Raw genomic sequence first — 14,609 nt, 5'->3', positions numbered from 1 at the left:
GAGAAATAAGTTGGAAGATAAAGACAATCCCTGTAGAATTCATGTCTTCGCTAAATACAGGGAGATAATGCTAAGTAGTGTTGAGGGCTTTGTAAAGAAACGACCCCTAGGAAAGAATTATGCCATCCGGGTGCCGCCTGAGCTATGCACAATCTCCTGGAAGGATGACCAGGCGAAAGCTGATGCTTACTTTGGATGCTACAAGGCGGCATTCCTGGTAGGCCTCCGCTTCCCGCTTCACCATGCGGTGAGGGCCATACTTGGGGCTTATGGCCTAGGAGTATGGAAGCTCTCCCAAAACTCATGGGCCAACATTCATGGGTATGTTGCCGCCTACGAGATGCTAAACTTGAACCCAAGTTGGCAGGCCTTCTCTCACATGCACTATTTAAGTCGCAACCCAGGCGGTTGGAGGGCGTGGTACACTCTGACCACCCTTCCTACATATCAGATGACATTGGACAAGGTGTCAAATATGACGGATGGAAGACGTATTTTGACTTGCGGTCTGTCCCAACCCATCGAGAGAACCGGGAGCTGCGCCGGTATAATAAGAAACCCAACCTTCTAGGTTGCAAATGTGCCCTTTCCAAAATACCGGGAGATGACTAAGATGCGCTCATGGAAACCAAGTTTTTTAAGCTCCATCCGGAGACTCTCTCAACCAGGGACGTGATCTAAGTCCCTAATAACTGGATTTCCATGTGCGCATGGTTCAAAGATGAGATGTTCTTGTCCGCCTGCGGGCTTAGCACCCTGATTCCAAAACGTAAGTCTAGCTTACAGCTAGTTTAATGCTGCTTGTATTTCTGCTTATTTAATCATGATTTTGTTTTTAATGCATGTGTTATTTTTGCAGAAGATGCTTTGAATATGGTGGCTGAGGAAAAGACCTCCAAACAGTCCTCTACACAAATCAAGAGAGACCTGGCGGAGGCTAGGGCTGCCAAGCTGAGGATAGAGGTAAATACTTTTTCCTTAGCCTAAATTTTTATCAAGCGCGATCAATTGCTCATCTAGTACTTTTAAGTTGCAGGGTGGAGAACTTCCCAGAACCTTCACCAAAAATCTCTTCAAACGGGGCCTAGAGGAGACCTCCTTTACTCCCATCAAACCTGCCAAGTCTGCAAAAGCGACTTCAGGTAAGACGGGCCCTGAGGAGTCTTATGGGAAGCACCACCTCCGCATCGGGGGGAAGAACATTACCGTGGGAGGCTTCGGAGTGGGCTTTGACTTGGTCCCATCCGGCCTTTATGCGCCTGTGGGTGGAGCAAACCCACAAGCATCTAAAGGTAAATTCAATCCCTTCGAATCCCCGCCTGAGTTGGGCTGGCCGTTCCGAGTGAAATCTCACTCTCAACGAACTTCTTCGTCAGATAGCTGGCATCAAACTGGTGTTGCCTATAAAGCTCACTCACCTTTCACATATGGTGCAGATAAATCCCCCCGATGGCCGGACGTCCAGGCGCATGCCCGGGCCATGGTGGCGGCGGTGCACAAAAAGGAGAAGGATGCTATCCCTGGCTTTGAGATGTTCAATGTTGAACGGATCCTGGCTCTCTTGTATGAGGTATACCTAATTCCTTTTTCTTAAATTAAGTATAAAATATCCCGCATGATTGACGCCGCTTGTGTCTATAGACTATGCTTAAGGTTGAAGGGGGAGGAGGTAAAAAGAGCGATTAGATCAGGTAGAAATTCATAAGATGTTGCTAAATATGAGTGTACAAATAGTGAACTTGAATCTAAAGCTATCCTGATGCAACAGACGGAGGAGCTTAGGGGTCTCAAACAGGCCCTTGATAAGGCAAAGGATAAGGCCACTACGGCTGAGTCCAACCTTAAGAAGGCGGAAGAGGACCTCAAGACCTTGTAGGGTATCTTCCAAGAGAACACTAACCTGAAGGCGGAGGTTGAGAGGCTTAAAAAGGACGCGGAGCAGGTCTAAAAGAACCTAAGGGCGACAATTGAGGCGGAGCAAGAGCGCCTGATTTCTGAAAATGAAGAGGACGCCGACAGCTGGATGAAGATCGCTTGGGCTGCCCTTCACCCAAAAAAAGACTATAGCATGTGGGCTCTGGCTTTAAAATATGCTGAAAACGTAGTTTATTTAAGTGAGAAAGGTGAGCCAGAGCCCGAGTCCTTCGCCGCCTGGGCAAATAGAGAATTTAAGGAGCATGCCAAGGACCTCCCTAGTGAAGGAGAAGCCATAAAGCTTCAATCTTATTAGGAGAGCCCCAAGGAGAGCCAGGCGGCTACAAACTAGGGAGTCCAGCATCCGGAGAACTAGGCGACCCAAACTCAGCCTTGATGTTTTCAGTGGTAGTAGCCAAATTCTTTGAACATTCCGACTTGCGTGCCGAGTAAATCTGTTTTTTATCGACTATGGAGTCGGATAACAATTTAATTTCTCATAGAATATATGATTAGTATTCGAGATATTCTGTTATTGTTAGATATAATTTGTATATATTTTGTAATTATCCTTTGAGATTTCCTAACGAGATTAGGACTCATACGTGTAACCCTATATATTGAAATCAATGGAATCGACTCCAGGCTAAGGGTATTACACATTCCTTCACGGTATCAGTTTGCAGACATTTTCACAAAAGGCCTACCTCGACAATTATTTATGGAATTCAAGTCCAGTCTTAGCGTTCGTCCTCCTCCCGCTACGACTGTGGGGGTGTGATACAATATATGATTAGTATTCTAGATATTCTGTTATTGTTGGATATAATTTGTATAAATTTTGTAGTTATCCTTTGAGATTTCCTAACGAGATTATGACTCATACGTGTAACCTTATATATTGAAATCAATGGAATCAACTTCAACCTAAGGAGTTTTAGAGTATATATCTTCTCCCGGATTTTAATCCAGTTAACAATATTTATCCGACTTTAGCTGGTTTTGAATGAAATATGCCGACTAAGTCGGCTTGATTATATAGTTTTGCATGTGAATTCTGCAATTTTTATTTTGAGGTTTTTGCCTAACTTTTTAAAGCATGCGAAAATTCTTACAGTACACCGGCTACTCTTGCCCCTGGCGGCTGTGTGATTGGTTTAAGTACTTATATGATTGATTGACTTTGGAAGTCACAGTAGTGATTGCCTCAAACCAAGTACACAACCGTTAACAATAGCCGTTTTACCCAATCCGGGTATTCTCTTATTATTTCTTTGTGAGCCAGGCGGGTTATTTCCGCCTAGCAGTCAATGGAACAAGGGACATATAGTCCGCCTGTCTAATGGATCCCAGAAAACTTAACGGCCGTCTAGAGTACCTTCAATCTAGTGCACCTTAATCGTTTGCCCCATTGGGGTAGCCGTTACAATTCCATTGAATAGTCTAACAGAGAACTTCTGTAATTCCCCTACTGATGTCACTTGACATCCGGTTTTAAGCTAAATCATTCTTTTAGACTATTTTGGTAAAACAACTATGAGTTGACCACTTTGGTCGTTCAATCTTTGTAGTCTGCATATGCTAGTAGAGCAAACGATAGAATGCCATCTGCGACGATAACACCCGCAGGGGCGTCGCCGGACGCCCTACTCAAATAGGAGCAGATGAATTTATAAAAACAATATTGAATCCGGCTATTAGCCTCACTTTTAATTTATCCACTAAGTCTTTTAACTTAATTTAATTCCAAATTTAAAGGTCCGCTTGTGCATTGCCCAAACGGAGGTTCAATCCTAAATATCATGTTAGCCGCTAAGTTTTGACTTAGCTTACTCGATTTGTTGTCCGTCTTTGTTTTCGACATACGGTAACTTGGATTGCGCATGTATATAGACAAAGAAATTAAATCAATATTGAAAACAAAAGGCAACTTTTTCATTGATGGGCTTTTTATTTAAAAAAATGTACGGGCTTCAGAAGTTGTACCTTTTCAAGTTATCCACATTCCAAATTCTAGGCAGCCGTCTGCCGTCTGGAGTTTTTCAGGCGGTAGGTGCCGTTTCTTACTTCTTCAAAAATCTGGTAGGGACCTTCCCAATTAGGAGTTAGCTTTTCTTGCTTATTGGCCCTACTGGTTGCCTCCATTTTTCATAACACAAAGTCCCCAACTTTCAAGGGCCGTTTGTGCACTCTCTTGTTTTAGGCACGAGTCATTCTCAAACGCTAAATCTCATGACGCAAGGTAGCATTGCCCCTGCGCTCCGGGAGTGAGTCGAATGCCAGCCGCATGGCCTCCTAGTTTGCCTCTTCGTCGTATAGCATAACTCGTAGAGTCGGCTCATAATGCTCAATGGAAAAGAAGACTTCAGTACCACAAATCACGAGGAATGGGGTTTCACCGGTTGCCCCTTATTGAGTTCTCCGGATGGCTCACATGATGTGAATTAGCTCTTCAACCCATAATCCACTTAAACTTTCAATTTTCTTCTTAATACCGTATGAGATGAGTTTGTTGAAGGCTTCTTTTTAGCTGTTTGCTTGGGGTCAGCCGACTGATGCAAAACCGTGTGAGATCCCTTGATCTCCCAACCAAGTTTTGAGCTGAGGCGTCTCAAATTGAGGTCCATTATCAAATACCATAGACATAGGTACCCCGAACCGGGTGATAATGTTCTTCCATATGAAGGAGATGACATCTTTTGTCTTGATGCCTTTGAAAGCCTCTACTTCTACCTAATTGGTGAAATATTCCACAATCACAAGAATATAGCGTTTTCCACCTGGTGCAGACATATACGGACTCATAATGTCCATGCCCCATTTAGCAAACGACACTAGGCTGTGGATCGCCGTTGGATCAGTAGCCGGGCAATGGATGGGCTTGCAAAATCTTTGACACTTGTCACATTTTTTAACAAATTTCATGGTATTTGACTCTAGAGTGGGCCAGAAATAATGCCGCCTGACTCTAACTGCTAGGAATCTGCTGTCTGAGTGAGAGGCGTAGTATCATGCATGCAACTCTTCGAGAACTTCTCTCCCCTTTTTTGGGGTAACACACTTCAGTAAGGGCTTCATATTACCCGCCTTGAAGAGCTCTCCTTCTCTTATTATGAAGTTTATTGCACGCTTTTTTAGCACGGCTGCCTCTTGGGTTGAATCAGGGAGCATGCCGTCTGTGACAGACGCCCGGATGCCATCCATCCAAGTAGGACTTCGGTCCATAATTCCAATGGGCTCGTCATCAGATATACTCTGCTTTTCCATTATTTCCCAACAGACTGACCGGGGAGTATCACAAGAGGCGAAGGATGCTAATTTTGACAGAGCATCCGCCTGATTGTTCTTCGACCGGGGCACTTGACTTAGATGAAATTCTTCAAGTGTCCTCGCTTCAGCCTTGACCGCCTACAAATGCTTGATCATAGCCGGGTGGGTAGCTTCAAACTCACCATGGAATTGGCTAACGACCAATTGAGAGTCTGAGCAGGCGTCAATTTTTGTTGCCCCTGCCGCATTACACATGCGGATACCAGCTAGCAGGGCTTCATATTCCGCGTCATTGTTTGAGGCCTGAAACTTGAACCGTAGTGCATACTCATATTTGTCCCCTTTCGGGGATTCACAGATTATGCCTGCACTACATCTGTTCATAGTAGAGCTCCTCTCTACATGCACCTTCCAAACCTGATCAAGGTTATCCGGAGCAATCGGCCTTGTCATTTCGACAATGAAGTCAGCAAACGCCTGACCCTTCACCGCCTTTCTTTGTTTGTAGGTAATTTTAAGACTTTGCATTTCAATAGCCCATTTGAGCACTCTATCGGATGAGTCCAGGGTTGTCATTGGCTGCTTGAGAGGCTGATATGTGTGGATCACCACCGGATGTGCTAAGAAGTATGGTTTTAACATCTTTAAAGCCATGTAAAGAACGAGACCAAAATTTTCAACTATGGGGTACCGGAGTTCGGCATTCTTGAGCACATGGATAATGAAATAGACCGGGAGCTGATTGTCGTCTCTCTTAGCAAGGAGAACAGCACTGAGGGCATGATCTGAGACGGCTAGATACATGAAGAGTGTCTCCTTTTGCAGAGGGCTAACAAGCCTTGGCAAGGAGTGTAAATGTTCTTTCAATTTCTGAAAGGCCGCCTCAGCATCATCTCCCCATTCAAATCTAGTCTTCTTCCTAATTTCCTCGAAGAAGTAAAGGTATTTGTCACCTGACCAGCTGAGGAATCTCCCAAGCGTAGCCTGGCAACATATTAGCCTCTGAGCTTCCTTGAAAGTGTGGGGTTACTTCATGTTAATCACCGCCTGTATATTCTCGGGGTTAGCCTCTATACCCCTTTTATTAATCAGGAATCAGAGAAACATCCCAGACTCAACACCAACGACACACTTTTTGGGATTTAACATGACATTATGCCGCCTGAGTGTGGTAAAGGTTTCTCAGAGATCAGCAAGGTGATCCGTCTGTAGCTTGGATTTGACTATCATGTCATCAATATACGCCTCTACATTCCTCTCAATCTAATTAAAGAAGACTATATTAATCATCCGTTAGAAAGTAGTTAGCGCATTCTTCAAGCCAAACGGCATCACAGTATAGCAGAATAAACCCTGATCAGTGACGAAGGCCGTCTTCTCTTGATCTTTTTTCCACAGGGGTATCTGATGGAAGCCAGAGTAGGCATCCATAAAACTCATCAAGGCATGACTGGCTGTAGAGTCGACTAGACTGTCGATATTTGGGAGCGGATAACTATCCTTTGGACATTCCTTGTAGAGGTCTTTGTAATCAACACACATACGCCAGGTACCATTCGGCTTCTTTACAAGCACAACATTCGCAACCCAGTCGAGGAGGTTACATGGCCAAATGAACCAAGCGTCCAGCAGCTTATTTACTTCGGCAGCTGCCGCCTAACTTCTCTCCTCACCGTGATTTCTTTTCTTTTGTCGGATGGGCTTCTTTTTTGGATCCACGACAAGTTTGTGGACAGCGAGATCTAGGCTGATGCTTGACATCTCCTCTACTTCAAAGGCAAAGATGTCTTTAAATTCTTTAAGCAGATGGTGCAAGTCCGCACCAAGCCGTTAAAAGGAAGTCGTCCCCACCTTAACTGTCTGCTCTGGACTGTTGTCGTCCAGAGGAATATCAATGTGCACACCAGCCGGCTAGGGACGGAGATCATCTGACCGCTCCCTCGGTTAGTGATTGCTATTTCTTTTCCTTCTTTACCTCCACCCGCTTTTCAGTTTTTCTTTTCTTTGCGGCTGCTAGAGGGGGTGAATCAGGATCCTTGACATCGTTAAGGTCTATTGGCTCCTTCATCTGACCGACTACAGAAGCAGTAGGCTTGACGCCTAAGAGATAGCACTCTCTTGCCATCTTCTGATCCCCGTTGAGGGAGCCAACAGTGTCATCATCCCTTTCATAATTGAGAAGAATGAGAGCTGGGATGATGACGACCTTGCACTCGTTTAGAGTGGGTCGGCCAAGAATGATGTTGTAGGCGGTCAACTCTTTAACCACTAGGAACCGGATGGGAATTTCAACCTGTCAATCTGTCCGACTGGTGCACGACTCCTCCCCTAAAGCAAACTAATGGGTGGGAGACGTCGCGCAGACCGTCCCGCTTGTAATTAAGCCGTGACATACACTTGTAGCTGATGAGATCAGAAGAGCTACCAGCTGGTTGGCGACCTCGCACTCAATGACGACTGGGTCGTCATGCGGTTGACGATTTTTGCCCCGATCCTTCTCAGTGATGAGGACATCTGGGAATGTTCCACTTGAGGAGGCATGTCCATCATCAACTAAGTGGATCATCCTCTTCAGATGATCCTTGGTGCCGCGGATGATCGGGCCATTGCTTGCGAATCCACCTGCTATAGTGTAGACCAGATCCTTGTCAGTATCCAAACTACTAGTAAGTTGGACTGGTTTTGACGACTGTCCCGGATTTGTCTTAGAAGTTGCTTTGGACTTCAAGACATAGGAATTCAGCAAGCCCTTGTCATCCAGACGGTCCAACGTCCACTTGAGACTGTAGTAGTCATTGGTGTCATGGCCTACCTCCTGATGGAAGTGACATAATTTATTCTAGTTTCGCAACTGAACAGAACTCTTCATAGGATTCGGCTTCTCAATGGTCAGTCGGTCATTCACCTCTGTAAAGATGGTGTAGCAGTCTTTATTGAATTCATACCACGAGACATAACGTTTGAATTCTTTCTTCTTGTTCTTGGACGGCTGATCAGGTTCCTTAACCGCCCAAACTTCCTTTCTCTTTTTGCTCTCTTCATCTTTTTTACCCGGCAGAGCAGACCGACTCTCCTTTTGTTTATCGGACTTCTTTGAGTCCAATTGATGGCTGGACGAGTAGAGGTCGGTAGCTTGAATAAAGCTCTCCTCCTCTATCAACGCCTCCTTAAGGGTGAAAACCCTCTTACTGAAAAGGTCGAACTTAAAGGTCGATCCGTCCTTTAGACCCTTGAAGAAGTCTGTATAGGCTACCTCATTAGACAGCCCTTGGATTTGAATTCTCACCAGGTTGAACCGCCTGACATAGGAGCGGAGCCCTTCTCTGTCTCCCTGTCTGATAGTGCTCAAGTCAAGACTTGTCTTTTAGGCAGGGATGTTCATCGAGAAGTTGGAGGCTAACAGGAAGGCAAGCTTCCTGAAGCTATCGATGCACCCGGCTGGCAGGTTGCCAAACAATTGTTGGGCAATGCCCTTCAATGTAGCCGGGAAGCACCGGCACCACATAGCATCCTCCAGCCCCTGCATGTGCATGAGGTTGGAGTAGGCCATGAGGCGGTCCTCCGGGTTGATGGTACCGTCATAAGAACCCACCAACACATTCTTAACCTTGGCCGGCTGTGCGGCTTCGCTTATCTCCTTGGTGAACGCAGAAGTTTGTTCACCAAGTTTGAGCAGTTGGAGTTGCCAGTCAAAACGTTGGACGTTATATGCCGCATGACCCCCAATGAGGGCCGGCTGTATGAAATAAGGGGAATACGGTAGACCGTAGGGGGTACATACGGTGCATTCCCGATCATCTGAGGGCCAGAGTAGACGGTATTACCACCTATATGGCTCTCATGCAAGGATTGAGTATTCCCTACCGATGTATTCTTGAAGCTGTCTGGAAAGCTCAAAGTAGACGCTGACTCAAACAGCTGCTGACTTCTCCTACAGGTGATGATTTCCCGAGCATTAGGAGTAGATTTTTTGTTTTCCACCCACTATTCACTCCGGCGGGGGTTTCTTGTATTCTTCAAGGGTATAAGAATCTTGGTCCAGTCAAGGGTCCCGGCTGCATTGTCCTTTAGATGCGGAGTTGGCTGCCTGTCCCCTACTGGTTTTCTCCTCTCAAGAAAAGTTTTCCTTGCTGGCTGACCCTTGCTTGGGCCAGCCCTGCTCTTGGTGATCATATCCTTGATTTCACCCTTGAAACTAGTCATGAATTTCATGACTTCATCCCGGGTGGCTGGGGCGGATCCGCCTGCCATATGGGTTTCCCCTTCCAGCAAACCAGGGGGTCTACTTGTACCTGCATGGCTTGCACTCCGTTCCAGAGTGTCTCTAGGACGAATTCGCTTAGTGATCAGAGAGCCATCTTTGTCTATGTAGGTTTTGACCTGAGGATCATCGTCCTCATAGTCAGTAAAGACCTCCGGCTGACTAGCCGGGTGGTCAGGAGGTGGTAAAAAATCTTGAACCATCCTTGAGGTACTCTCCCCACATACGGCGCCAAATGTTTTGGGTGTTTTTGTCCCTATGGAGAGTTACAGCTCAGAGATTGGTTGCGCGCGGCCTGTACCTATAAAACAACGGAGACTTCCGGGTGGTGGGAGCTCCGCCTCCGACGATCAAGTTAGTACGTGAATATGAACGAGAGAAAGTGCGGAAAAAGAAATGAGATCTTCTCATATTCCGAGATGAGGTGATTCTCTGATGTAAGAGAATGTAGGGTATGCTGTAATTATTATCGATGCCCCAAAAATGGGGGAAATCTCCATATTTATAGGGTCATTGGAAAATGGGCCCCCAATTAGGTCACTCTGACCTAATTATTCTGGGATGCGCCGAATTACCGCTTTCTTGGGATTTAGGTCATTTATGGTTGCCTTTTTCTCCCAAGTTCTAGGAAGGACACGTGTCAAATAGAGATTGACCCAATTTGGACCAACCAAGGTATGACCACATGGCATGGGTAAAATTACCCAAAACAGGTCAACACCCCATATTCATGAGAGCACGGCTTAAGAGCGCAAGAGCTAGAACTTGGAGAATCCACTTCCTTGCATCTTGAGCTTTCCAATTGCCATGAGCTTTCTCCAAAAGCATCTTCCACCTTGGTAAATCACCAATATCAAGACCCGGACCTCGTACAATACCTACAACCATAAAAATAGAGCAAATAAAGGAGAAAAGAGTAGAAAATCCAACAAAATGCAACAAAAGCTACAAAATAAGAGAGGAAAGGTAAAACCAAGACCAAATGCATAAAACTAGGCATTTATTGAGCATGAAAGCTATGAAAAGAGGAAGAAAACAACTTAAATTCTCATCAAATGGGTGACATTTATGACACCCATCAGCAGTAATTTATTAATAGAAGTTAGTAGGTTATCCACAATACCCAGAGCTTCATTTAAGTGGTTAAAGTCATAACGTTGTCATGACAAATACATACTCATCATATATCTTTCTTTTTTTAGTGTGTTGCTTCTCGTGCTTGTATTGTACTGCTACAGGAAAGCCGGTAAATTTTTTGACAAAGAATAAGAAATCAAGTTGACTTGTACAATTCATGAATCATAAGTTAAATTGGATGATTGAAAGGAAAAGTATAGGAGCATGATTTCCTATAGGTTTTTAAATATACTTAGCAAAAATACTCTTTACTGTTGTTAGCGATTGACAATTCCCACCAGCGATTTCATGTGCCATGGGCTTTAGTGCCTTAGTAGAGGAAAATATTGAATATTTTCTCAAGTCCTTTGGTAGAGTGTGATGCTATGTATAAATTTTTTCTGTTTGATTCATGGAAGCGATAGCACCGGTTCTTTTATTACAGGACTTGGGCATCATTTAGGTGACACCTAATTTTGGGCTATTGTCATGAAAGGAAGTGCGATGATGTTACAAAAATCCGTTCTTCATGTTAGATCAAGGTTAATGTATTTTTGAACTATAAAATAAATTATAAAGTAAGTTAAAACTCGTATTTGAGACCAATTAATCTTAGAGCCTTTTCCTATTACTAATTAGGCATAAAACGTGATCATACATGTTTAAATTTGATTAATAACGGACCCAAATGTGAAAAATACAATGATTCGATCCAATGGATCTTACGTTGATGAAAACCGAGCAAACCAGATAAAACAACCATCATATTTCCATTCATAGCCTATAAATATGGATAACCCTTTTAAATATCTTTACAACGGTATATTATAAGCCCAAGTCCGAGTTAAAACGAAGAAGTTATGATCAAAACACTAATCCAGGCCCTAAAACCAACACCTTTGCACCCCAACGGCCATATCTTTTGATCCAAAATAGATTTTACCTAAGTTTAACGGCATTCGAAGGTAAACATTCATATATTTCCAATGATATCTCACACGACTAAATCAGACTTTGCAATCAAAAGTTATGGATGTTTTAAAAACGTGTTTTCGTATAAGGCAAACCGCATACCAGCGCAACTCAGTAAGTTGCGCGCGACTCATTGAGATGCGCGTGGAACCCTGCGCGACTCAAAGAGTTGCATGCGCCACTTGTAGACGCGGCTCTAAAAACCTAAACCTAGATCCCTACGCCTAGAACTAGGGGTCTTCATTCAGCATTACGGGGACCGAAAAATTAGATTTAAAACCCAAGCATTCTCAATACCCTAATCTCTCTACTTCTCTTACTATCATACTACTTTTTCTTCTCTCTTCCCAAATATTTTCCAACCATAATTGAATCTATTGAATTTCTTGGAGGTACGAAGAAGAAAGAAAGTCCATAAATATATTAAACGGTGATTTAACATAAAAGAAGAACGGTTAGTTTCCTGAGCACTTAGATAAATCACTTTTCCTTTATTGTTTAAATAACATTAATTGAATAAATAGTGTTGTTTAATCACTTTAAAATAATTAATTCACATAGTATTCTTTTGTTAATCAAGACTAGAATTTGATAATTAGTTGTTGTTTTATCACTTAAGACAAGACGAATATTGTTTATTTTGTTCTTTTCACGAATATTGATTAAACAAAGAATAACGAATTTTGCAATGTAATTCCTACGTGATTAATGCTTGTAAATAAAATCAAATAACTTAGTCTTTGGTTATTTTGTTTATTTTGTTCTTTTCACATAGTAATGTTCGCAATTTGCGACCGTTTTTAGCGGTCGTAATAGAATTGTTTTTATTTAGAATTATTTTTAACATGTATATTATTTTAAAGAAATTTTTAAATACCTTTGTGACTGTTAAATAGCCTAAAAACGGTCGCAAATCTGCGACCGCCTTAAAAGCGGCCGCAAATCTGCGAGCGCCTTAACTACGGTCGCTAATATTATAATTTGGGACCGTTTTAATGACGATCGTAAAAAAACGGTCGCAATTTGACAGAATTTTAGAAGTGGAGTAATGGATTGATGCTAATTGGAGGAAATTGATGGAGTTGATGTTGTGATTAAATTGGTTGATTGATTAAGTGCATGTGTGTGATTTATTGAAGAGTATCTAACTTTTATTGTTACACTAGAATGCATTGTAAGCTCACATTGATATGGAAAATTTATTTGTGGCTTGCTTTTGTTGATTGAGTAGGTTTGCAAGGTTTCTAGTTAGAGTCTCTCATAGTTGATGCTAGCTTGACCTCTAGGAGATTAGCCTACCATACTCTCTTGATTGCTTAATTGATTTTCCCTCGCAACACTCGAATTAGTCATCTCAAATCCTAATTAGTTATATCCATTGCGAGTATATGTGGATCCTAACCCTAGTGGTTGATATTATTTGATTTCTTCTTGATTGTTTGATTGCTTTGGAATTTGCACACCTTACTTCATTACTTCGAGATAGCTTAGCTTTAGCATTAGCATTCATCTCCCATTCCTAGTGGTTCGACCCTCGACTTACTCCTATGCTAGGTATAAGGGTGTGTTGAGAGATTATAAATTTTATTTGACCGAGGGAAGATTAGTTTTCAACGACCTAGTCTCCACCCGCGATCATCGTCCACCCCTTGTATAAAGAGCGACAAGACGATGTCGCACCTATGTAGTCACGTGCCACCAATCTTAAGACACGTGTACTCATCTTGTGGACAAAACTGCTGAGAGAGTTGCCAATTTTCTTCTTTCTCACTAGATTTGGATATATGCCTCCAGTCTTGAGACATGTATTTCTATCTTGTGGACATCGAGTATTGCATTTTGATAAGCGAATTGTCAAGAACTTTATTCCAGCTGCAAAAGCCCAAACGTTTAGGCTGCGAAAGACAAAACATTCTTTTTATCATCTTTTCAAATTGTTAAAATCAGGCTAAAGTTTCAATGACGTATCGAGGGACTTTAGACCAACGATGAAATGATTGGGAGGACACCATCCCCTTTAAATCCTTTTTAAACCGATTTCTTCTCATGACATGACATCACCCAGAACACCTTTACTTGTGAAAGTGTTCTACATTTGCAAAGGATCAATCTAGATTGTTTAGCACATTAAGACTAGAAAATACTTTTTCTTGCCTAAATAGCTACTTGTCTCAAACACTTAGCGAATCAAGGATTGTTTCGACATCCTTAGCATTTCTGAAAGATTCTCTATTCTTTGAGAACTTCGCAGAATGAGTCTCAGATTTATTTCCTTGACTAATTTGATCATCGTCTATTCTAGACTCGATCAAAGTGGGGGCTAACAGTAGACGCCTAATTTTGGCCTCTTTTCCTAAAAAGAAGTGTGATGATGTTACAAAAATCCATTCTTCAAATTAGATCAAGGTTGAAGTGTTTATGGACTACGAAATGCATTATGAAGTAACTTAAAACTCATATTTGCGACCAAGTAATCTTAGAGCCTTGTCCAATTACTAATTAGGCCTAAAACGTGCTCATAAATGTTTAAAGTTGATTAGTAACGGACCCAAATACGGCAAATGCAATGATTCGATCCAATGGATCTTACATTGTTGAAAACCGAGCCTAACACATAAAACAACCATAATACTTCCATCATGGCCTATAAAAATGGATACCACTTTCAAAGAGCTTTCCAACTGTATATTATAATCCCAATTCCAAGTTAAAACGAAGAAGTTATGATTAAAACACTAAACCGGGCCCTAAAACCAACACCCTTTCACTCCAACGGCCATATATTTTTATCCGTAACTGATTTTAACCTAATTATAACGGAATTGGAAAGTAGAAATTCAGATATTTCCAATGATATCTCACACGCATAAATCAGACTTTGCAATCAAAAGTTATGGAAGTTTTAAAAACGCGTTTCCGTATAAGGCAAACCGCATCCCGCGCAACTCAATAAGTTGCGCGAGCGACTCATTGAGATGCGTGTGGAACCCAGTGTGACTCAGATAGTTGTGCGCGCCACCTGACAGTGCATCTCTAAAACCCTAAACCTAGATCCCTACGCCTATAAATAGGGGTC

The sequence above is a fragment of the Chenopodium album genome, chromosome 8 (assembly GCF_948465745.1).
Source record: "Chenopodium album chromosome 8, dcCheAlbu1.1, whole genome shotgun sequence".
In the NCBI taxonomy this organism is placed as follows: domain Eukaryota; kingdom Viridiplantae; phylum Streptophyta; class Magnoliopsida; order Caryophyllales; family Amaranthaceae; genus Chenopodium; species Chenopodium album.
This window is presented reverse-complemented; position numbering follows the sequence as displayed.